Here is a 25,417-nt window from a genome sequence, read left to right on the forward strand (position 1 = left end):
AGATGTGCCCAGTCTCCTGCGGAGCCGCTATTCCCCATGGTCCTTACGGAGTTCCCAGCATCCACTAGGACGTCAGAGAAATGTAGTGTATGCAATCAAATGTGAATGTAATATGTACTATATTGGAAGAACTTCACGTCCTCTAAAGGTCCGTCTAGGCGAGCATTTACGGAATATCAAGAAGGGCATGGAGACTCATGCCCTTTCTGCACATTTTAAAAAGGAACATAATTGTGCAGTTTCTAAAATATCCGGCTTTTTTGGACTGAAGGCCATAAAGGAAAACATGAGGAGTAGGGATGTGGCAAAACAACTTGCCAGAACTGAGATGAGCTATATTTATAAATATAAAACTCTCAGTCCAGGCGGGTTAAACAGCGACTTTGAATTGAAATGGTTTTTATAAACCATTTACACCCTCAATTTCAAAGTCGAGTATAGAAACCAAATGATGTGTAGTGATGATAAAACACCACTCACATATTATTGTTTTCGTACTCCCTAGGTTGCTTTTCCATCATTCCCTTCCTTTTGGTATACGAAAATGTAGAAGATGTTTACAAAGATATTAACACACATTGTTTTTGTTTTTATTACATGTAATGGAAGAGATCGGTGATCAGGATATAACCAGTGGTGTGTTGCCAAGGCTACAGTATCCGGACCAATGAAAATGCATTATTACGTGCGGGCTCGTGGATTCCGGAATGATCATTGTCTGCGTTCCATTAAAGTTTAAAATGACACGCAAGCACTTCCTGCATGAAAACTACGTCGCTTCCGGCCAACGTCAGCTGACTAGCGCGAGACTCCACACGCACAGCGGCTAGACGGAGCCTGCACTTCCGGTCGAGAGTGACCATAGCAACCCGACCCGGCCGATTCGTCACTTCCGGATGCATATCACCATAGCAACCCGGTAGTCTGATACGAGGGGTAGGAACATGTTGTTCTCCCTCTACTTACGGACCAGGGGAGACATTAGGACTTCTGGCACAGGATACACTTGTGCATAGTTTAAAAACCACGCTATGGATTTTGGAATTGTCATTGATGCCAGATGTAGCCATGGCAACAGGCCATTTCCATGTGATTAATAACAGTAAAACGTTTATAAAATGTTTGTGATATAAAAAAACACTAAGTGGGGACATTAATTCAGCTAATTTAGGTGAAATTGAATAAAAATGAAGAGTTTTAAATAATGTTACATAATTATAACAATATGAGGTCATTTCCTGTGTATGATGATTGGCTGTTCATTTAAATACTGGGTGTTTCACACTCCACCCATGTCTTGATAAAGGTCAGTTGGTGACCGAAATGCATTGACGACAGAAGGAGTGTGAACAGCCAGTTTTTTTCCCATACCATCCCAACACATATTGCTGACTCTGGAAAGAAGAGTCCAATATTGGTACTGGGACAACCGGAGGAGATATAAGGGGACAAACGTGAAAGATACCTTGATGCGCTTCCTAATCTCCAGTGACAGTGTGAGTGGGGTACGCCTACCTTCTTTTGGTTAAAGATACCTTTACAAGTTTGACCCTTCCTGTGTCTATAGTGAGTGTGGTACGCTCCATCTATTGAATCTCGTTTTATAAACCCCCCTGTTTCATATATCCAGAAGTTTGCACAAAGACTGTATTACACTATATATATTTTTTTCCTCTTTCTTCACATTCAAAACTCCGACTACATACCGTATCACTTTGAGTGGAATCAAGCGCAGAGTGGAGTAAAAGGGAAGCACGAAGACACCTAATAACAAAGAGAAGGAACGTATTCTCATATATATGAACTTTTAAAGCACCCAGGGTTGTATATCTCCCATTTGTATTGTATATTGTCCTGAGAAGCTATGGAGTTCTAATAATGTTATGCCACTAAATGCTAACTGGAATACCCTCCATTCTGCTCCTTCATACTTATAGGGTTCTCATAGTGCCAGACCATCTGCTGTTCTCATATCGATGGACTTTATTTAAACAGTTGTGAAAAATGTTTCTGGTTCGAGCATGCGCAGTCCAAATATTTAAAAAATTGCTTAAGAACATTTGTGTAGCGATACATAAGAGTATCTTTGACCTAGGGAGGGTCAAATTTGCCTCGCCAGAGTGTCAGGTTTAGGCAGAACCCTTCCGACAAGGTGAAATTTGTTAAATGCAGGCAATCTTGGAGAGCGAGGCCTTGGAGAGAGATAAAGTAGACATAGATATAGCTGATACTTTACCTCTCTCCAAGGCTATAAACCCCATATTTTGTAAAATTTGTAAGTGCCAATTAAACTGAAATAAATAATGTAATACTGTGTTTAGAAGACAATATCAGCACACTTTTTATGTACAACTTGTCAATAGGCAATTTCAGAATTTACGACTGGTTTGTACTCTTTGGAAAATATCTATCCCACCATAGAGACTGAGGGGTATATTTACGAAGCTTGCCGATGTCCATGACTCTACATTTAAAGCGACACTAAAATACAGCGCGAGTTAGCATTAATATTAGTGCAGCTTTCAATTTTGAGGTCAGACCAGCCGAGAAGTGGTGGCTTGCAAAAGCTGCCATTTAATAAATATACCCTAAAGCAGGGGTCTTAAACCTTGACCCTGTAGCTGTTAGAGAACTACAGTTCCCAGCATGACCTGCTACATTTTAGATATAAGCTCATGCTAAATCAGTGGCAGAACATGCTGGGAAGTGTAGTTCCATAACAGCTGCAGGGTCAAGGATGAAAACCCCTGCCCTAAAGCATACTGCTGTACTCAACTTTTGTACCCAAGGTTTTTTTGCTATTTTTTTTTATTTTATTTTTTATTAAGGAACTACAATGGCCAACTGCTTTTGTTGTGTACAATCTTATATAGGTGAATTGTGGAACTTTATTGTGGCCTTTGATGGAATTGATAATGACAACACATAAGTGTAACTGAAATTTAATACAAATTAATTTATAGCTTTTAACTGTTCCAGGTTTGCACAGAAATACCCATGCACCTATTACTTTATCAATCCCCCCACATTTAGGCTGGGTAACAATTTGATGACTCTCTTCACTGGTAACAATACACCTAAGGTATGACAAATACTGTCGTTCTAGCCCAAAAGGTATAATCTATAAAATAATGTATAAAGCTACAAATGTATTAGAAGTCCTGTGCTGCTACAGTTCATTAGTTATCATCAACCACAGGAGGAAGTCCAGACCAAGCCACAAACTGTCAACAGCCATCAGCAGATGAGTATATGAACTAAGACTGTCTCTCCACACCAGTGTGGGCATCTTGTGTCATATCGCACAAAAATACTGGAATTACTTACTGTTTTGGTCATTGCAAGAAAAAGAATGTAATGCCTTATTCACCAGTGTCTTATTACACAAACATGTATTGTAACCTGGATGTGAGTCAGAATGCCTACAGCAGCATCCTGACGCTAAGTACTGGGATTACGAACTAGGGCGAGGGATGGTAGGGTTCAAGTTAAAACACTTACTGGGATCCGTTGGGATTCTGAACGTTGGGAAGCAACTGTGTGCATTCTGACTGTCAGGATCCCGACCGTCAGGGTTCAGATACCTTCTAATGGGATGCATTGAGCCTCCCTGGGGTCATGTGACTGACACCGGAACGCCAATATCACGAAGGCAAGTATCAGGATTCAGGTTAGGGCCCGGAACGGGAGTTTACTGTTAGGCACTGGAGGGGTTAGCCCTAGCCGACAACTGCAAAGGGTTAGCCCTAGCCGCCACAACTGGTGGGTTAGGGAGGGTAAAAATACTTACCCACTCTGATGCTGGGGATCTTCGCTGTGACTCTATAACCATTTATTTTGATTATGGGGATTTAATATATTTGTGTAAATGAGGATCCAATGTAATATAACACAGAAATATAATATCTTTTATAGCAAAACAATGTTTGTTCAAAGTAATATAAAGGTTATACTTCAATATGCTAAATATTTGTCTGCTCAAGAAGGTGCACAAACTGTTATCCAAGATCTCTCCGACAACAGTGACTAAAAAATAGTAACAAAATAAATAATGGTATTTTACTACATGTAGTTTTTGCTCAACTTGTGACAAACAGAAGTCAGCTGGAGCACAACGTAAGGATTATAAAACCTTTGGATAAAGTGCATGAACAAAACCATTCAGCAGCTTGAGCGATGTTGAACTAAAAGGACATTTGGGGGAAAACCATAAAAACACTGATTTGTAAGCACAAGGGCAATTCACTTCCAGCAAGGCAGGAGAAGTGTGTGATGGACACAGAGGCAGTATGGCGTATGCTTGCTTGTCTATGCTCACTGAGCACTGACGCAAATATGTGTGTGTGTGTGAATGGTACTTACAGACATTATAGGGATCCTTACTCCCTTTTTTTAAATTAACTTGCGCTACTTTGTAAGTTAAACACCAGCTGAAAAGAATGAAGTTCATAGAGCCTTATAAAACACACTACAGGGTAGTGTTCACTCTAGGAATTTTTTAGGGCAGGGTGCTGATCACGGGGAGGGCACATTTTTCATTCAGGAGGGCACATTTTTCATTCGGGAGGGCACATTTTTCAGTTAGAAGGGCAAAATTGGGTACATACTATAATGCTTGGCCCTCCCATTCCCACATGCCAAAGAATGGACAGTGCGCGCCAAAGGCGCGCAGCAAAAATTTAGGGGCGTTGTTTTTCACACAGTAGTGCAGCTAATACACACTGCACCAGGTAGAACCTCCTATACACACTGCACCAGGTAGAGAGCACTGAGACACACTGCACCAGGTAGAGAGCACTGAGACACATTGCACCAGGTAGAGAGCAGAGACACACTGCACCAGGTAGAGAGCACCGAGAAACATTGCACCAGGTAGAGAGCACCGAGAAACATTGCACCAGGTAGAGAGCACCGAGAAACATTGCACCAGGTAGAGAGCACCGAGAAACATTGCACCAGGTAGAGAGCACCGAGAAACATTGCACCAGGTAGAGAGCACCGAGAAACATTGCACCAGGTAGAGAGCACCGAGAAACATTGCACCAGGTAGAGAGGACCGAGAAACATTGCACCAGGTAGAGAGCACCGAGAAACATTGCACCAGGTAGAGAGCACTGAGAAACACTGCACCAGGTAGAGAGCACTGAGAAACACTGCACCAGGTAGAGAGCACTGAGAAACATTGCACCAGGTAGAGAGCACTGAGAAACATTGCACTAGGTAGAGAGCACTGAGAAACATTGCACCAGGTAGAGAACACTGAGAAACATTGCACCAGGTAGAGAGCACTGAGAAACATTGCACTAGGTAGAGAGCACTGAGAAGCATTGCACCAGGTAGAGAGCACTGAGAAACATTGCACCAGGTAGAGAGCACTGAGACACACTGCACCAGGTAGGGCACATTTTTGATCTCCGCTTTTTTTTCTGCCAATTTTACTTACTGGGGGCTATGCTGCGGGAGTTGATCGCTTTGGTTCCCCCCTCACACACCGCGGAGCTAGTTGAAAATGGCCACCACACTGATCCATGCAGAGCTGGATTAAGGCTCTGGGAGGCCAGGGGCACTAAAGAGCAGGGGCCCCCATGGACTAAAATTTAAAGTTGTTAGAGAGAGAGAGAGAGAGAGAGAGAGAGAGAGAGAGAGAGAGAGAGAGACACGGAAGAGATTAGGCAGCACTCACAGGACTAAATATGAAGAAATTAATATCGAGGCAACTAGTGCCTAATTATCATCAACTTTTCAGTTTTATTTAAAAAAAAACTTTCGTCAGGATACTATTTAAAAAAAAATAAAACTGAAACGTTGATGATAACTAGGCACTAGTTGCCTCAATATTAATTTCTTCATATTCAGTCCTGTGAGTGCCAGCAAAAATTTAGGGGCGTTGTTTTTCACACAGTAGTGCAGCTAATACACACTGCACCAGGTAGAACCTCCTATACACACTGCACCAGGTAGAGAGCACTGAGACACACTGCACCAGGTAGAGAGCACTGAGACACATTGCACCAGGTAGAGAGCAGAGACACACTGCACCAGGTAGAGAGCACCGAGAAACATTGCACCAGGTAGAGAGCACCGAGAAACATTGCACCAGGTAGAGAGCACCGAGAAACATTGCACCAGGTAGAGAGCACCGAGAAACATTGCACCAGGTAGAGAGCACCGAGAAACATTGCACCAGGTAGAGAGCACCGAGAAACATTGCACCAGGTAGAGAGCACCGAGAAACATTGCACCAGGTAGAGAGCACCGAGAAACATTGCACCAGGTAGAGAGCACCGAGAAACATTGCACCAGGTAGAGAGCACCGAGAAACATTGCACCAGGTAGAGAGCACCGAGAAACATTGCACCAGGTAGAGAGCACTGAGAAACATTGCACCAGGTAGAGAGCACTGCAACGAGAAACATTGCACCAGGTAGAGAGCACTGAGAAACATTGCACCAGGTAGAGAGCAACGAGAAACATTGCACCAGGTAGAGAGCAGAGACACACTGCACCAGGTAGAGAGCACCGAGAAACATTGCACCAGGTAGAGAGCACCGAGAAACATTGCACCAGGTAGAGAGCACCGAGAAACATTGCACCAGGTAGAGAGCACCGAGAAACATTGCACCAGGTAGAGAGCACCGAGAAACATTGCACCAGGTAGAGAGCACCGAGAAACATTGCACCAGGTAGAGAGCACTGAGACACATTGCACCAGGTAGAAAGCACTGAGAAACATTGCACCAGGTAGAGAGCACTGAGAAACATTGCACCAGGTAGAGAGCACCGAGAAACATTGCACCAGGTAGAGAGCACCGAGAAACATTGCACCAGGTAGAGAGCACTGAGAAACATTGCACCAGGTAGAGAGCACTGAGAAACATTGCACCAGGTAGAAAGCACTGAGACACATTGCACCAGGTAGAAAGCACTGAGACACATTGCACCAGGTAGAGAGCACTGAGACACATTGCACCAGGTAGAGAGCACTGAGACACATTGCACCAGGTAGAGAGCACTGAGAAACATTGCACCAGGTAGAGAGCACTGAGAAACATTGCACCAGGTAGAGAGCACTGAGAAACATTGCACCAGGTAGAGAGCACTGAGACACACTGCACCAGGTAGAGAGCACTGAGACACATTGCACCAGGTAGAGAGCACTGAGAAACATTGCACCAGGTAGAAAGCACTGAGACACATTGCACCAGGTAGGGCACATTTTTGATCTCCGCTTTTTTTTCTGCCAATTTTACTTACTGGGGGCTATGCTGCGGGAGTTGATCGCGTTGGTTCCCCCCTCACACACCGCGGAGCTAGTTGAAAATGGCCACCACACTGATCCATGCAGAGCTGGATTAAGGCTCTGGGAGGCCAGGGGCACTAAAGAGCAGGGGCCCCCATGGACTAAAATTTAAAGTTGAGAGAGAGAGAGAGAGAGAGAGAGAGAGAGAGACACGGGAGAGATTAGGCAGCACTCACAGGACTAAATATGAAGAAATTAATATCGAGGCAACTAGTGCCTAATTATCATCAACTTTTCAGTTTTATTTAAAAAAAAACTTTCGTCAGGATACTATTTTAAAAAAAATAAAACTGAAACGTTGATGATAACTAGGCACTAGTTGCCTCAATATTAATTTCTTCATATTCAGTCCTGTGAGTGCCGCCTAATCTCTTCCGTCTCTATATTCCACTTCTTCGAGTGGTAAGCAGGGCACCAAAGCGCTTACTACATCCAGGACAGAGTGCCGGCCGTTGCTGATAGATTTTATAATATATATATATATATATATATATATATATATATATAGTGCCAGTCAAAAGCAAAAGTCTGGACACACTTTCTCATTCACTCCAGTGAGAAAGTGTGACAAAATGTGTGTGTGTGTGTGTGTGTATATATATATACACTGGATATCCGGATATCCGGGTAGACCCTGTGCTTGGTCTTATGATCTGATGGAATTATTGTATACAGCCTCCTGAGGAAGGCCCTCTGTGGGCCGAAAGCGCTTGAGGACATATCAAGAAACACCATGCGAGTGTATTGTGTAACGTATAAATAAATTTACCTTTTGCATCTTTATAAAATCTGGAGAGTGCCTCTACCTTCTTCTCTCTCTCTATATATATATATATATATATATATATGCAAGCACTGTAAGGCGGCACTCACGAGACTTGAGACAAGAGTAATCAGACGGACAGCGTCACCGTGTTTATTTATTTATATATATATATATATATATATATATATATATATATATATATATATACACACACACACACACACACACATACATACATACATATCTATATATATTGTGATGGGGGAAGGCTTGTCGGCGCTTAACCGCGATACCGAACTGTACTAGAGTGCAGACCAGGGTATTGTGAATAAAAAGTGGTCTCCTTATTTCAGACACTCCCTTAAATATATTTGGGCGTCAGCTCCACCTTAAAGAGAGAAGCATTGGTAAGGTGCTTCATGTAAAGTGTAAAAGAAAAGGAGAATAAGGTGATTTTAAGCGACCAGTGGTGTCTTAAGATTTAAAGGAGACTCGGATATAAATTATAAAAATTTAATAAAATGTAATTAACACCAATACAAAAGCGAATAAAAATATGGCCCTAAAAAAGGAGCCAAAAATTAGTAAGAAATCACTAGGACTACAAAAAAAAAATATATATATACACACATACAAAAATTCATATAAAAATCCAAGTTAATATAAAATTAGTATAGCAAATTAATAGACAAGGGAGAAAAAAAATTCCTAACAGTAAAAAGTTGGAAATAAGATCAACATAAAATTGTATAAATAAGGTTTCTTAGCTTTTTTGAGAAGGTATGTATCATAACACCCAACGCGTTTCGTCCTGCCTGGACTTCATCAAGGGGTGACTGGTAACTGGGACAGCTCATCTATATATACCTGACTAAATGAGGAAATTTTATACTTTACACGCTACATTGATGACCTGCTACTAATTTGGACAGGAACAGAAGCGGAATTCTCCGATTTAATGACAGAGGTCAACTCCATGGAAGGTACCATTAGATTTACCTATCAAATGAGAACACAATTTGTGAACTATCTAGATGTCAAGATCTCCATTTCAAATGGTAGACTATACACTGGGCTCTACAAAAAGGACACAGATAGGAATACTATCTTGCATGGAAGGAGCCAACATCCAGCTGCTACGAAGAATGGTCTTCCTTTCTCTCAGTTCCTAAGAATCCACCGTATCTCCGATGATTTATCCGAGACCAATAAAGAAATTGACACCATGATCAAACAATTTGTACTGAGAGGATATGATTACAACAACTTGATAAAAGCTAAGAGCAAGGTATTGGCCATTCCCCGTTCAGACACCTTGGTTCCATCAACTAAAAAGAGCAAACAGCGGAAGGACATTATACCATTCGTACAACGCTTCAACCCTGCCAGTACCGCTATTACCAAAGCGACGAAAAATCTTTGGACTGTGGTTACTTCCGATCCAGACCTTCTGATGCTGAGCAATTCCAGAATAATGGCCAGCTATACCAGAAATCGAAACCTTAAGGATTGGCTAGTCAAGAATGACATTTCAGGTAGAAAAGACAGCGGTCCGAGTACATTCCTTTCGAGGAAGCCAGGGTGCTATCGTTGTACTGGATGCACCACATGCAGTTACATGGAACCTGGCTACTCGTTCTCCCACCCACACTCGGGGGAGCGGATTGCCATCAAACAGATATTAACATGCAGTAGTACATATGTGGTGTACATCATCCACTGTCCCTGTGGTCTTCTCTATGTTGGGAAGACCACTAGGCAGTTTAAAGAGCGCATGGCGCTACACAGGTCTTCCATTCGTAGCGCACTTGAGGGGGCCAAAGGTGGCCTTAACCAACCTGTTGCCAGACATTTCAAACTCCATAATCATGGCCTTGCGACACTCAGGTATAAAATAATTGACTCAGAGCCCAAACGACTCAGAGGGGGAGACAGAGGTAAAGCTCTCCTTCAGAGGGAGTCACGTTGGATACATCGGCTCAACACAATTGCACCCAAAGGACTCAATGAGTATCTTCCTCTGAATTGCTTTATTTAAATGCCCTGTGTGTTCCTGATGGCCTGCACCACTGGGATCCAGTCTATGCACACCACCCTCGGTGATGTTCACGCCTGGAGTGGGTGCATGTCCTGGGTTCCACTGCTGTTGGTTCTCAGTGAGTTAGCCAGCATACCATCAGTTTTATCCACATGCATCAGTGATAATAGTCAGACTGTCTAACTTGTCTCTGCATCATTCTTTGCTCGGAACGTAATGTTTTATATTATAATTGCTACATGACTGGGTGGATTCATAGGTTATGTTGCCATACATTGGATCCTTTGATTATTGCAGTGTCTCCTGACTGTGTTTCACTATGGTGTATGTTAAGACGTCTCTCTGTGGGCCATTGTGTATGTTTCTATGCTCAGCTAATCACGAGGTGTTATTTCTGTTGCTAGGTTACCGCGGGAGCTGCCGGGCGCACAGGAAGTGCGCGACGCAAGGGGGTGTCGACAGAGGACCCGGCGCCCGCGGTGAGGGTTTGCACGAGGTGGGGTGAGTATGTATATATTATGTGTATGTATCCTTATCTTGTTATCCTGATGACGATATTAAATTATCGAAACGTTGAACTTTAAGCAGAGACCGCCGTGTCCTGTACTTATTGTGTAAAAGCCTGAGAGTGCCACTGCTTCCATTTGTTATATACAGTCGTAAGACTTTTTCAGGAGGCACCTAGGTCATCTATTGCCATTTGGAGAGAGTGCCAGCCCACACCAGACATATATATATATATATATATATATATATATATATATATATATATATATATATACACCCTGTAGATGCAGGATACTGGAACCAGGCAGAGGCACTCAGATATTTTCAAAGTGCAGCAGGCACAGGGGGCCACACAACAAGGGAGGAGGAGGGGGGGGGGGGTTAGATGGTTCCGCACACACATAAGACAAGGGGTAGTGGGGCCACACACAGGGGGTTGGGGGGGGGGGCAGGAGGGCACAAGGTGTCACACACACGGGGGGGGGCGCACAAACCAGGGTGAGGGGGGTAAAGTGTGCCACACACAAAGGCTGGGGGTAAATGGGGCCACATGCAGGGGGTGGGGGGCAGGATATGGCAGTGCATTAAAATACGTATACATTACTTTGTGTATATCTACTCACACTCTGGCAGCTGAGGGTCACACTCCGGTAGGTGGGTACGCTGGCCAGTGGCACTGGCTGGTGGGAGATGGGGGCTGCCCGCGGGTGTCTGGCCATGCACACAGAGGAGGGAGGGCTGGGTTTGCCTCGGCGGGAGAGGCAAACCCAGCCCTCCTGTCTCTCGCAGAGGAGGGGAGATGCGGCGGCTGACAACTAAGGACGGATGGGACGAAGCGGGCGGGACGGACGAGGCGGGACGCGGAGGTCTCTGTCTCTCATGCAGGGAGACAGTGTGACTGTGATTAAGCACACTGCAGTAATGTGTCCGGCGGCGTGGCGGGGTCCGGCGGGCAGCAAAGTGCGGGGCGGGAGGGCGCACACAAACGGGCAGGGCGGCATTCAGGTGTCTAAAAAAGGGGCAGGGCGCAGCGCCCTGTGAAAGACACCTAGAGTGAACACTACTACAGGGTTAATTCTAATTAGAGCAATACCCATCATGTAGTGCGTACATAGGCCGCACTATCAAAGCCGGCCCTAACCAATATAATGCCCTAGGCAAGATTTTGGCTGGTGCCCCCTAGCACCGTCGCTAGTTTCACCTCTAACCCTGCACCCCTTTAAAGCACCATCACCCCTCACCCATAGCAGTCCTATATTTTATATAGGAACAGTGCACACATTCAGCGCACAGCCCAAAAAGGGGCATGTTCTTGCTGGGAAGGGGCAAGGCCACACAATAGTACCTCCAATCCAAATTACACCACACAGTACTATTATTCACATTATATCATGTGATAGTGTCCCTAATTCACATTACATCACACTGAATTGCTCCTTATTCACATTACACCACACCATATTGCTCTTTATTCACATTAGACCACACAGTAGTTCCCTTTCTATATGTTATGCCACACGGTAGAGCACATTATACACATAATACCACACAGTAATGCCCCTTACACATATGACACACATTATTAATGTCCTTATACACATAATGCCACACAGTGCCCCTTTCACATATACCGCACATTAATGCATTTTTACACATGACACACACAATGCCCCTTACACATATGCCAAACACTATTGCACAACCAACCCACCAGCACCCACACATGACCACTGCCTCTGCTTGGATACAGATACATACAATACACGCAACTATAGTTGTCCAAAGGGAGGGGGCGCGAGGGGGTGGCTTGAGTATATTTTGGGTGACACTTGGCTATATCATCACAGTCAAGCACCACACTGCCAGCTTAACACTAACATTAGGAAGTAGATGACAACCATCCCCTTTAGATTGTAAGCTCTCATGAGCAGAGCCCTCTTCCCTCATGTGCTTATCCTTTGTCTTACTTTAATAATCTTCAACTGTACCACATCCAGCAGTCTTCTGCCACCTGATACTTATTCCAGTGTCATCTGCTGATGTAAGTATGTTTATTTACCCTGTACTTGTCCTATTCTGTCATCAACTGTAAGTTGCTGTTTTCCTGTTTGAATATTTATGTACTCTGTAATTGGGCGCTGCGGAACTCTTGTGGCGCCATATAAATAAAGGATGATAATAATAATAACAACAACAACAGTTCCTATATAGGTAGATGTTATCCCACCTACTGTCTGAGATTTGCTCCTCACACTCTTTTTCTCTTCTTTCCCACTCTAACTCCATCTTGCTCTTAACCCAACTCTCTCCTTCCTCTTCTAATTTTTCTTTCTTCCTGTCTCTCTTGCCACTGATCTCGCTCTCTCTTCACCCCTCCCATCATGCTCTTTTTCTGCATCTCTCTTTCTCTCCTACAACTATTTCTTGTTCGGCTCTCCATTCTTGCTATATTTTTTTCAATATTTCAGTACCTTCTCCTCAGAGGGCCCAATCTTCAGTTTTTCCAACTGGTGTCAAACTGACCAGACACATACTTGTTAAAGTCAAATGTTTAAAATGCCAGCTCTAATATATACTGCGGACGCCAGGCGCATCTTATTACCATGTGCTATGAATGTGCGCTATACATCGCAAAACACTGCATCCCATAAGAGAAAACAATACACCTATACATTATCTGAGTTCCAAAGCTCATTGATGTATATATTTGTTATTAAAAGGATATGTATTCAATATATCACAATGTACAGTGTATATATATATATATATGAAACGAAATAGAGGAGATGGCGCCAAGGGAGTTATATCAACGCCCTACCTAAAAACGGACCCTTACAGTACTCTCCGGATAAATTACATCAGATAACAAATACTAACATAAAAATTTATTAAAACAACATATAAACCCGACACAAATGTTCATAAGTATACAGAGTTGATACATTTACATTTGTCGCACAATTTGAACAATCAGTTTGTAGTGATGAGGAAAAAGCGTAGATATATCACTACGATTTCCTCCTTCTCCTTATTGTAGATTCGGAGGTAACATCAGATAATAGATAAATAACCCAACGCGTTTCGTCTTGTTCCAAGACTTCATCAGGGGTAAAATCTACAATTGTAGAATAATAAGTCAAAACAAATACATAGCAATAAGCATCTTACACTCACATATAACATGACATATTGGTATCAAAAGAACATGACATAGCAACATGAGGAGGAAAACAGAATAAATAACATGAAGAAAGAGGAAAAAAGAGAACCAAAAAGCACAGGTTGTAAAAAAACATACCTCTTCATTTCAGAACATATTGTCAGCACATAAAAGGTCATTCAAAGATGTATGAACAACGTTTTAATATTTCAATGGGACTTGATTGATACAGCGGGGACCATACCTAATTAAAAAACATTTAATAACCTTTATTAATTAAAGGACACTTTTTGTTCAATTAGGCAGAGATTGGGATTAATCCAAGGGAACGGCACATACCTCATATATCATCAGCTTGAGTCTGACATTCAGATATTCGAATATGGGGAAGATTCATATGTGTATAGAATCTAACTGGTTCGCAAGCATAAGGAACCTAATAAATTGATTAATTGGGTATTAATTATAAGAACACCTACGAGTTCATAAATAGACCTCTATCTTATTTTGACACCCATAATTATAAAAATTCTGGTATCATTAATGTCTGATCACTAATGAACAGATCTCATGACTAACCCGTGTGGTTTCTATATATGATACAGAACAAAGCCACAGAATTGGCTATAACAAACACCAATGTTACCACTATACAACGATCCTCTACTAAATGATCTGATTATAACCAGCCATTTATTCATATTTGGAAAACCCAGGACTAATTGTATTAACCATCAGTATAGTGAACCCACATGATATGTTTATTAGGGAAACCCATCCTTTATGGACGGTATCACTGATCTATGATCGAATAATTCAAAGAAATTACTCAAAGTGCTACCCACAGGGGGTGTAGTTCATTAGTGCCAATCATTAAAGAATTTTTTTCAATATTTCAGTACCTTCTCCTCAGAGGGCCCAATCTTCAGTTTTTCCAACTGGTGTCAAACTGACCAGACACATACTTGTTAAAGTCAAATGTTTAAAATGCCAGCTCTAATATATACTGCGGACGCCAGGCGCATCTTATTACCATGTGCTATGAATGTGCGCTATACATCGCAAAACACTGCATCCCATAAGAGAAAACAATACACCTATACATTATCTGAGTTCCAAAGCTCATTGATGTATATATTTGTTATTAAAAGGATATGTATTCAATATATCACAATGTACAGTGTATATATATATATATATATATATATATATATATATATATACTGCTCAAAAAAATAAAGGGAACACTAAAATAACACATCCTAGATCTGAATGAATGAAATATTCTTATTAAATACTTTGTTCTTTACATAGTTGAATGTGCTGACAACAAAATCACACAAAAATTATCAATGGAAATCAAATTTATTAACTCATGGAGGTCTGGATTTGGAGTCACCCTCAAAATTAAAAAACACACTACAGGCTGATCCAACTTTGATGTAATGTCCTTAAAACAAGTCAAAATGAGGCTCAGTAGTGTCTGTGGCCTCCTCGTGCCTGTATGACCTCCCTACAACACCTGGGCATGCTTCTGATGAGGTGGCGGATGGTCTCCTGAGGGATCTCCTCCCATACCTCCCATACCTGGACTAAAGCATCCGCCAACTCCTGGACAGTCTGTGGTGCAACGTGGCATTGGTGGATGTAGCGAGACATGATGTCCCAGATGTGCTCAATTGGATTCAGGTCTGGGGAACGGGCGGGCCAGTCCATAGCATCAATGCCTTTGTGTTGCAAAAACTGCTGACACATTCCAGCCACATGAGCTCTAGCATTGTCTTGCATTAGGAGCAACCCAGGGCCAACCGCACCAGCATATGGTCTCACAAGGGGTCTGAGGATCTCATCTCGGTACCTAATGGCAGTCATGCTACCTATGGTGAGCACATGGAGGGCTGTGCGGCCCCCAAAGAAATGCCACCCCACACCATTACTGACCCACTGCCAAATCGGTTATGCTGGAGGATGTTGCAGGCAGCAGAACGTTCTCCTTGGCGTCTCCAGACTCTGTCACGTCTGTCACATGTGCTCAGTGAGAACCTGCTTTCATCTGTGAAGAGCACAGGGCGCCAGTGGCGAATTTGACAATCTTGGTGTTCTCTGGCAAATGCCAAACGTCCTGCACGGTGTTGGGCTGTAAGCACAACCCCCACCTGTGGGCGTCGGGCCCTCATACCACCCTTATGGAGTCTGTTTCTGATCGTTTGAGTAGACACATGCACATTTGTGGCTTGCTGGAGGTAATTTTGCAGGGCTCTGGCAGTGCTCCTCCTGTTCCTCCTTGCACAAAGGCGGAGGTAGCGGTCCTGCTGCTGGGTTGTTGCCCTCCTACGGCCTCCTCCACGTCTCCTGATGTACTGGCCTGTCTCCTGGTAGCGCCTCCATGCTCTGGACACTACGCTGACAGACACAGCAAACCTTCTTGCCACAGCTCGCATTGATGTGCCATACTGGATGAGCTACACTACCTGAGCCACTTGTGTGGATTGTAGGGAGGTCATACAGGCACGTGGAGGCCACACACACTACTGAGCCTCATTTTGACTTGTTTTAAGGACATTACTTCAAAGTTGGATCAGCCTGTAGTGTGTTTTTCCACTTTAATTTTGAGGGTGACTCCAAACCCAGACCTCCATGGGTTAATAAATTTGATTTCCATTGATAATTTTTGTGTGATTTTGTTGTCAGCACATTCAACTATGTAAAGAACAAAGTATTTAATAAGAATATTGCATTCATTCAGATCTAGGATGTGTTATTTTAGTGTTTTTTGAGCAGTGTATATATAGTTACATGGTTACAATTTACACAGGAAGCAGTTATTACAAACTAATTCATTACAGACACGGCCAGCAATATATCACCATATTTTGCTCAAATGCACTCTCCGCTTCATATCACTCTCTCTCAGTAAAATCATACAGCCACTGGACAGATAGCATCTCGACCATCACATGGGAAAAAACAGGAAGCTCTTCTGTGTGGGATCAGCTATACACTGAGTCTGTTGGGCGTGTACAGATCTCTTGTTATTAGTCTAGGGGAGGGAACGTTCTCATTCATGATGAGTCATTGGTCAGTTCATATGCAAGCCCTGAAGACATCAAAAGGGTTGGCCTCTGGTTTCCTGTCCACATGCTTTAAATGGAATGTCCTTTGTTCTCAGTTGAATTGTGGCTTCATATTCATACATTCAATCATATCTACTCATGGCAATGTGCTACAACCTAAATCACAGGCACCAAATGAATCTACACATTAATCTGGTTACTTTGATACCAAGCACGACATGTCCATCTTGCTCCGCTCCAACAATGCACATACATGACGTTACTCCATTATATATTTTAAAACCTTATGATGTCTGGTGCTTGATATGTTTAAATTTATGTGCTGTATGAAATATGTGTTGAATCTATCTATGTGGCATGTCTGTGTAAATGCGTATATTACCATATATTGCTGTGCGTCTTCGCAAGCATAGCGACTCATAATGTGTGGAGTCTGTATGTTCTCTCTATGTAATATTTTTGACTTCGACAGTCCACCCTTTGGCAGTAAACAATAACTGCCATAAATTATTAACATAAGAAAAATATTTCAGACAATAATCGGTGACCTAGACACACGTATGTATTCATTTCGCAAATCAGACACTTGACTATATTTGGGGAAGACAGGGAGGAGGACAAGACATCATTTATATGCACTCGGCGGTCACAGGACCACTGGTTGGGTGTGGGACAACAACCAACCTATAGAGTATGCTGGGACAGTGCTATGGCCTATGATGTCTGATTTGAACGAACATTTCACACATACATGTACCTACGTCTTTGTACACTGATGTTCAAATTCAATTGAGGTTCTGCTGGGTAGAGGGAGAAAACACAAACAAATCGTGAAAGCGACATATAAAATTTTCATGATTTACATTCCTATCATTCCCTGAATATTGTTTCCAATTCTGGAATGTATGCTAGGTCTGTTTCATCATTGAACAAGGGTTATAAGTAGTGTCCTTCCTAGATAACATAAACCTTCGGAATTCGGGGAGAGCCACTCATAAACCTTTCTTCCACATATATTAATGAGCTCTTTATCTGCTATGTGTGAATAGCCATTGTCTGATTGTTCCTGATTACCTCCCAATTTCCTGATATCCTGAAATTGGTGAGAATTAAACATACCAATGATTTATCTATGGCACTGGTGGATCTTAAGACTAGGTGGTCTAGTTATATTCCTTGTCCACCGGTCCCCTCCCCCTTCCGTGTAATTCAAGTACCTCAGCTAACTCTAAAATAATATATGGCACTAATCCTGCATCTTTTCGTCTTAGAGGTACCTGTGAGCACATCCAACATTCCGTTTGGTTTAAGACCTTACCCACTAGTGAGTGGTAATCACTCAAGGAATGTCTGTCAAATGCTGCCTTATTCCTAGACTGACATCTCTGGATGCACTCATCTTCAATTATGGGGTCACAATAACTACAAAATACATTATTCCTCAGACAATAGCCTATCACGTTACCTTTGAACTCCGTAACTACTAGACCTTTAACAAACGGATAGGCTAATCCTGGGATCCTATAAGGAAATCAACTCCTTCCTCCAGAACCAGTACCAGTCCCACACTCGACTCCTCATGAAAAACCTCGCAAAAATAGAATGTCCTGAAAAAAATGTTTGTCGGCGGAAAAATAAAAAAATAGAACAAAACAAATCTTGTCCATAGCAAATCAATTACAACGACTGGTCTTTCTGTAATCCTTTAGCATGCCTAGGTAGTGTTCAACAGTGCCGCCTCTCAGTCTTCACGGAACAGACTCTCTGGTGATACTTTTGCGATCTCACTCCATTTACGAGTTCCTTCCGGACTACCGACTTTCCTGCAATGGGAATCGTGGACCCAAGTCTCTCTCTCGGCTACTTTCACTGGGATAGTGCTGTCAACAAAACTTGGTATGGTCCTTCCCACCTGTCTATTAGGCAACCTGAGCGTAAGAACAATCACACAGTCTCTTGGTTCACAATCAAGACAGTTAGTGTTTGGCATACCAGGAATCAACTGTTTCAACTTCTTTTGTCAAGTTCTCAAAATGCTGGATCATCTCGATAAGGTACTGTACTGTCACCTCATTGGTGTATTTTTGATCATTGTGTGGATCAATCATGACATGAGGTTGTCTTCCAAAAACAAAACAAAAAAAACAAAAACAAAAACTTCGAAGAAGGTGATTAGTTAAGTGAAGATCTGGGAGTGGTTCCGATGCTACATAATACTAGTGGCAGTGTCTATGACCACAATAGTCCAGTATCACTTTGCTCCTACTTCTAGGGGTACCATATCTACACACAAATTTCTGCACAATTTTCTTTGCGGTAAACACAGCAGCATCCGTGGCAGCAGGAAATGCCTCTACCCAGTTTGAGAGAATATCAGTGCACACCAATACATAACAATAATTCCTAAAGGGTGTTAACTGTACAAAGTCGATTTGTATTACCTGAAAAGGTCTGTCTGCAGGAGGGATATGGGATGGCTCTGTTAGTACTACCTTACCAAATGTTCTTCCTCATGCAAGTAAGACAGGTTATTGCTTTCCTGCTTGCCAGAGAAGAGAACCTTGGTACACGCCAGTAAGCTCTTACCAATTTGCACATACCTTCCTTACACTAGGTGAGTCAGACCATATGCCGCCTCAGCTAGGCTTGGGAGATATGTCCTGGGGGCCACTGGCTTACCTTGTCCATCTCTCCAGAGTCCTGGGGACTCCTAACCATACCCCTTTGACTTCCAGACCTCCTTTTCCTGTAGGGAACACAAATTTGTATCTTAATTTAACTGTTGTATGTTTGCAATGTAGAGTACCATGAGCATAACTCAAAAAAAAAAAAAAAAAAAAAAAGAAGAAGAAAAAATAAAAAAAAACATCTCTAGAGGAGGGAAAGAAGAAGAAAATATCAGGTCTGCGTTCACCAACGGGCATATCAGTGTCTATACAAAATTTCCCTTCACTAGTATTCTCATCCTTCCTCCACCCTTTGTGCATGACAAGGCACACTGCAGTAATACTGGTGTCATCGTGCTGGTGATATATACTGGGTTCGGGCAGAACTCTGAAGGACCAATTAGGCATGTAGTGTTTGAACTGTAATCGGGTCCATGTATTGTACCACCCTGTGTGAACGCAAAAGATGAAGAGGAAACTGTGGAGAAACAGAATAGAGGTTGGTGACAGATAAGTTTGTAGAGGTGGAGAGGATTTTATTAAAATGACAACTGCATTGGGCCCTACTGGGAATTGACTCTCAACTATCTTGTTTATCCCCCTTAGATCCTGCACTAGCCTGTAACCCCTCCCCCCCACTCTTTTTCACAGGGAAGATGGGACTATTGGCTGTGCTGGATGTCCTGACTAGGATGCCCTGCTGTAGCAGCCGTTCTATGACGGGGTATACTCCTAATTCCACCTCTGGCTTCATAGGGTGCCTAGGGATTTTTGGAGCTATCCTGCCACCTTTTATTTGTACTACTACTGGGGCTACATTCGCCATCAATCCAGTGTCCTGTCCATCTTTGGTCCAAAGGGAACCCGGTATTTGTGAGATAATTTCCTCTACCTGCGATGGACACGTGTCTAACAGTAGAGTGTAACATTAGCCTTTGGGGGGTGTCTAATATATCTTGTACCTCCTGTGCATGGTTCTCAGGGATATCTAAGAACACACCCTCAGGGGTACAGTATATGACACACCGCATTATACACAACAAATCTCTGCCGAGTAGATTAGTCGGAGCCGATGCAGCCAACAGAAAAGAATGTATGGTTTGCAAGGGCCCTATCGTAATCTCTACAGGTCTACTCAAAGGGTATTGCTGCACCTTTCCCGTTACTCCCATTGCTGAAATTGTTTTTACCAGTGATCTTATCCAGACGGAGAATTTTCTAGTACTGCAAAAGACAAAAAAATAAAAAATCAACAAGCTTCTAGGTCATGCTAAGTATTCATTCAATCCTTCTCATCCCGTATTAAGGGTCTGTACATGGTCCAACAAACATTTCCGAGATCATCTTGTCAAAGTCAGAAAAATGTCTCAATGCACGTTGCCATATTTGCACCGCACACTGGTCCGTGCTGCGCATGCGTATGCTCTCCCGTGGAAGCGCATACCCGCAATAGCGTGCACTCGCACGCGCAGTATGCGCATTTACGGTAGAGTTTATGTGATCGTAGCGTGCGACTCATTAGTTACAAATGTTCGCAATTAATGTAGTTTATAGATCATGATCCCTTTGATAGTTTCTGTAAGTTTGGTTAAAGTACAATGTCCCAGAGCTGAGGAATCCCTCTTTGCATCGTACGAAGGGTCTAACAGGAATCATATTGCAGTGTTTGGTACCCATCGGAAGAGTATTTAATTAGCAATATTCCGGTGTTGGTTTGGAGCGTATTAATCGCTCGTGCGAATAGTTATGGACATAAGAAGTTTATGTCCATTTCTATGATTTACACATACTCAGGTATGCGGCGGGAAACCCAGTTTCCCACCCACCTGAGCTGTTGGAAATCGTCACAGCCCACCTGTATGAATCACCCTATGACCTTTTGTTATGATACAGGGCCGAATTCCTTCGGCCAATGGACAATGGGATAGTAGGACTAGGAGATTGCATTGTGTGTGGGGCATAAATAGGCAGGCCGACCACATCCAGCTCTCACTCTCTCATCAACGGTTATCTGCTGATAATCGGGAGCTGGATATCGAGGCGCTGGCGATCATACCCTTTGTGCGTAAGTTCTCTCCATAATCATTGTCTTTCTGCGAGCCAATCTCTCTCTCTCTCTCTCTCTCTCTATCTCTCTCTCTCCTCTTTTCTCTTAAATACCTTATAGTATTATTGTATTGTATTTCATTTAGGTCAGCGTAGTATTGTCTTATTGTATTTATTGTTTAGTTCTGTGGTTAGGAGGTCTCTGTTATATTGTAGCGTATCATATGTACTGTTATCCCCTTTTACAAATATATTAGATATAATACAGTTAATAGGCTTTGGAAACCTAAACCAGTATCAGTGTATTTACTATAGTGTTAAGTGTTCACTTGAGCGTCGGTGACGCTCAATCAGCTTTGTAGTTAGTCAGGTTACACAAGGTTGCATTTACACCCTGTACTCACATTAAGGTATTCTGTGTGTTTCATCGGTATAAGGTTTAACATAAAGGTATAGTGTTGTGAGCGTCTGCATCGCTGGTGACCTCCTCGTGGTCTCTAGCGTAAGCTACGTTACAGCGAATCTTTCCCCTAGACATAACCAATAACGTGTCCTGTGATCCCTGGGCCGTGAGCGAACGTGACGCCCGAGCGTCTCGCCTACGGCTGAGCGATCGTTACGCAACTAGCGTACCATTACGGTACTTCTTAAGTAAACAGCGTACAGTGTTCTTAGCTTCATAAAGGGTTGTTTATACGACAAAGGAATTTAGCATTGTCAATTGGAGGCTCTCGTCCGGTCCTTTTCACATCTGCACTAGGTAGATCAGCAGACATTATCCCCCAGCAAAAGGGTGGGAGGTTGTCTCGCAGTTTCTGACGGGATAAGCGTCTGCTTCGCTTAGATAAAGAGTGCTGAAGGAACCCGGTAACCGGAAGTAAGAACAAAACGCTTGTGTCTTTTTTTAAAAACTGTTTATTTTTCTTTTGTCTTGCGTACGCATACATACCTGCATTTCTTTTCACTTGTGTATTTCATTTTTTCGTATATCACTATTCCTGTTTGCCAAATTTTATAGTTGATAGAAAGTGCTAAAAAGAGATTTGCTGTTATTTCATAGTAGAGGTGATAGTTAAAGTATAGAACAAACACACGGTTTGTCTGAGATACAAGGCAGTCAGTGTGGATTGCGGTAGATGATCAGGGATCACCTACATTGATAAAAAATATATTGTGTTACGGTGGATCCTTTGCATTGCGTACACGTGTCGCTAACAAAGACTAGCGTACGCAATCCAAAGGCAGACGCACGCAGCGTTCATTACGCAACGTAGCGTCCGGTTACGCTCACGTAGCTCAAGTCACGAAAAAGTTGAATTAGCGCAAAGCGATAATTAGAGCAAGGCGATAATTAACGCACAGCGGTAGATAACGCGAAGCGGTAAATAACGCAAATCTATTTTTGGGAAAAATCTGAAATTTAGTTTAACAGATCCTGCTCCTAATTGGTAACACTCTTGGCCTGAAGACAATTTCTGCGCAGAAATAGATATAGAAACAAAGTGTACATGTGTTGAGTGAGTGTGTTTTGTATACAAAAGTTTATATAACTTTAAGGTGGAACCAAAAGGAAAGCCGGGTACTCGTCAAGGGACATACGTGTAAGTGACATATACGGTGGCTAGGGAGGCATCCCTGGTTAAATAATATTTGAGCATTAGAGTATAGCGGACCATAAGGTAACAAGACCAGGAGGTCATAAGGTAACAAGACCAGGAGGTCATAAGGTAACAAGACCAGGAGGTCGTAAGGTAAAAGGTCCGCTATAAAAGTCCAGTGGCACAACGCCTGGGGTGTTGGTGCAGAACCCATATAGGCCATAAGCTCTTGCTGAAGGAATCGCGGCCGGAAACATCGATTCCATTGATCTTTCAGTACATGACAAGTAGTGCTCGTGTACTGAACGATTGGACCGCACGTAATTGTGTGCAGTAGTTAGTAATCTGACCTAATACCATTAGAGTAAAGTGGTCACAAACGCTATTTGTACATTCTGACGTGATTTGTGTAATTTTTTATTTTTGGAAGGGAAGTTCGCTGGTCACTCAGGAACTATCTAACAACCCCACCTTTACTGGAAAGAGTAAGTGTCCTGCGGGTAACCCTCATATGTTCCAGTAAACTGAAGGTTCCATAGGGGCCCTGTATCGAGTACGCCAGCACCACGTCGGTGTGATCAGGTCGTATTGGTCGAGGTGGGCGAGTGAGTGGGGTACTCGGTAAACCGCCACCGCCGGCCTACTGTGGAGTAATTTGGTTGTCTGAAAAGGCTTGCTGAAAACCTTGATACAGAGATCCAAGGAGGACTAAGCAACACCTGCAGACTATGGGGGCCAGTTGCTCAGGTAGGGGGCGATCAACCCTGGTTCAGGTTGATTCTGTGAACCGACCAGTTGGGTCGGCACGATATGTAATGTGTGAAAAATATGGAATTCACACCGAATCTTTATGTGATGAATGGGAGAGAATGACTGTACAAGACAGGGACAAATTCCCAAGAATAGGTAGCTTCAGTCCAGAAGTGTTACAAAATTTAAGGAGGAGGATATGTCTCGTAAAATCAGCAAAGAGACGAATTCAGCATCATGATTATTTACAGTTATGGCACCAGGAAGGTGAGATACAGAGAGGTTTGGCTCTGGCGGCAGGATCTGGGGCAGTCAGGAAGTTGATTGCCACAGCTCCTCCCCCACCATACATTGCAGGAGAAAAGTTGATTGCGGAGAGAAACGCACTGGGTTGTAAAACACAAACTCTTAGTAACCCTGTAAATGTTAATGATGTTAACCAAATAACTCATGCAAGTATTAACCCGTGCAAGATGTACCCTGTTTTGAACCTTCCTCAGGAGTGTGATCAAGAAGACGATTCAGCAACAATTTCAGCTCTCTCTCTTGCAGCCACCATAGCAGAGACCACAGTAGGCACAGCGACACCCACGAGATTAGTGAAAGCCCCTAGCGGAGGGATAGGTGAGGTCGTGTCAACGGGTAAGTACGGCACCATGCACTACACTGAAACAATTGTACCACAACAAGCTGTAGAATCTACACAGGAAGAGGCTGTTAGAATTGCTCCTGTAAGGGTAATAGCAGTCCCCAATGGAAAAACAGATATCTCTGGAGCCACTCCCATAAGGAACATTGCCATGTACACTCCATTTTCCAGAATGGAATTAAGAACAATAGTGTCCGAATTTCCTGACCCCAGGAAGGATTTAGTTGCTAGCCAAAAATACATCAGGGATTTAGGTAACACGGTAGAACCCAACAACAAGGATTGGCAGATACTGCTAAGAGCTTGTTTACCTTCCAATGTTGATGCAACTCAGTTTTTAGCTGATTGTGCATTGGATAAAGATGTACCGCTTACAGACGTGTACAACAAGGATAATGTAAAAAGGATAAATTTACAGCTAAAAGAGTATTTCCCAGCCGTTGTTAAATGGAATAAAATATTTTCCATTAAGCAAAAGGAGTCCGAAACGGCAACAGAATATTTTCACCGGGCACTATTAGAAATGGCAAAGTACACTGGTATAGAAGACATTAAGACCAACCCAAACCATCGGGAAGTAGCAGTATCTGTACTGATGGATGGTTTAAAGGAAACATTAAAGACTAGGGTTCAGACCACGCAACCGTGCTGGCGAGGTCTGTCAGTGTCCGGCTTGAGAGAGGCTGCTATTGATCACGACAGAAACATCACTAGGCATAGGGAATCGCAAAGTGATAAGTTGATGTCCGTAAGTATACAGGCGCTGACCACAAGGCAGCCTGCGTATGTACCACCGAATCCTGTGGGTAAGGCAAGTGTAATAACATGTTTTTCTTGTAACAGACCGGGACACTTTGCACGAG

At 42.9% G+C, this 25,417-nt stretch overlaps 1 protein-coding gene and 2 long non-coding RNA genes across 8 annotated transcripts in view; 1 reads left to right on the forward strand and 2 right to left on the reverse strand.

Moving 5' to 3' along the window:
• LOC134932637 (uncharacterized) overlaps positions 1-1,215 on the forward strand; it is a 126,397-nt gene extending 125,182 nt beyond the window's left edge. The window contains exon 3 of the long non-coding RNA XR_010179432.1: positions 610-1,215. This is a non-coding gene — a long non-coding RNA (uncharacterized LOC134932637). The remainder of the gene's footprint in view (positions 1-609) is intronic.
• The window catches only part of ST7 (suppression of tumorigenicity 7), a 240,173-nt gene that overhangs the window by 198,456 nt on the left and 16,300 nt on the right, over positions 1-25,417 (reverse strand). The window lies entirely within an intron of this gene.
• LOC134935380 (uncharacterized) lies at positions 13,377-14,632 on the reverse strand. Its single transcript, XR_010180100.1, has 3 exons — positions 14,111-14,632; positions 13,910-14,015; positions 13,377-13,726 (listed from the first exon to the last, which is right to left on the reverse strand). It is a non-coding gene; the product is annotated as an uncharacterized LOC134935380 (long non-coding RNA).

The sequence above is a fragment of the Pseudophryne corroboree genome, chromosome 6 (assembly GCF_028390025.1).
Source record: "Pseudophryne corroboree isolate aPseCor3 chromosome 6, aPseCor3.hap2, whole genome shotgun sequence".
Classification (NCBI taxonomy): Eukaryota; Metazoa; Chordata; class Amphibia; order Anura; family Myobatrachidae; genus Pseudophryne; species Pseudophryne corroboree.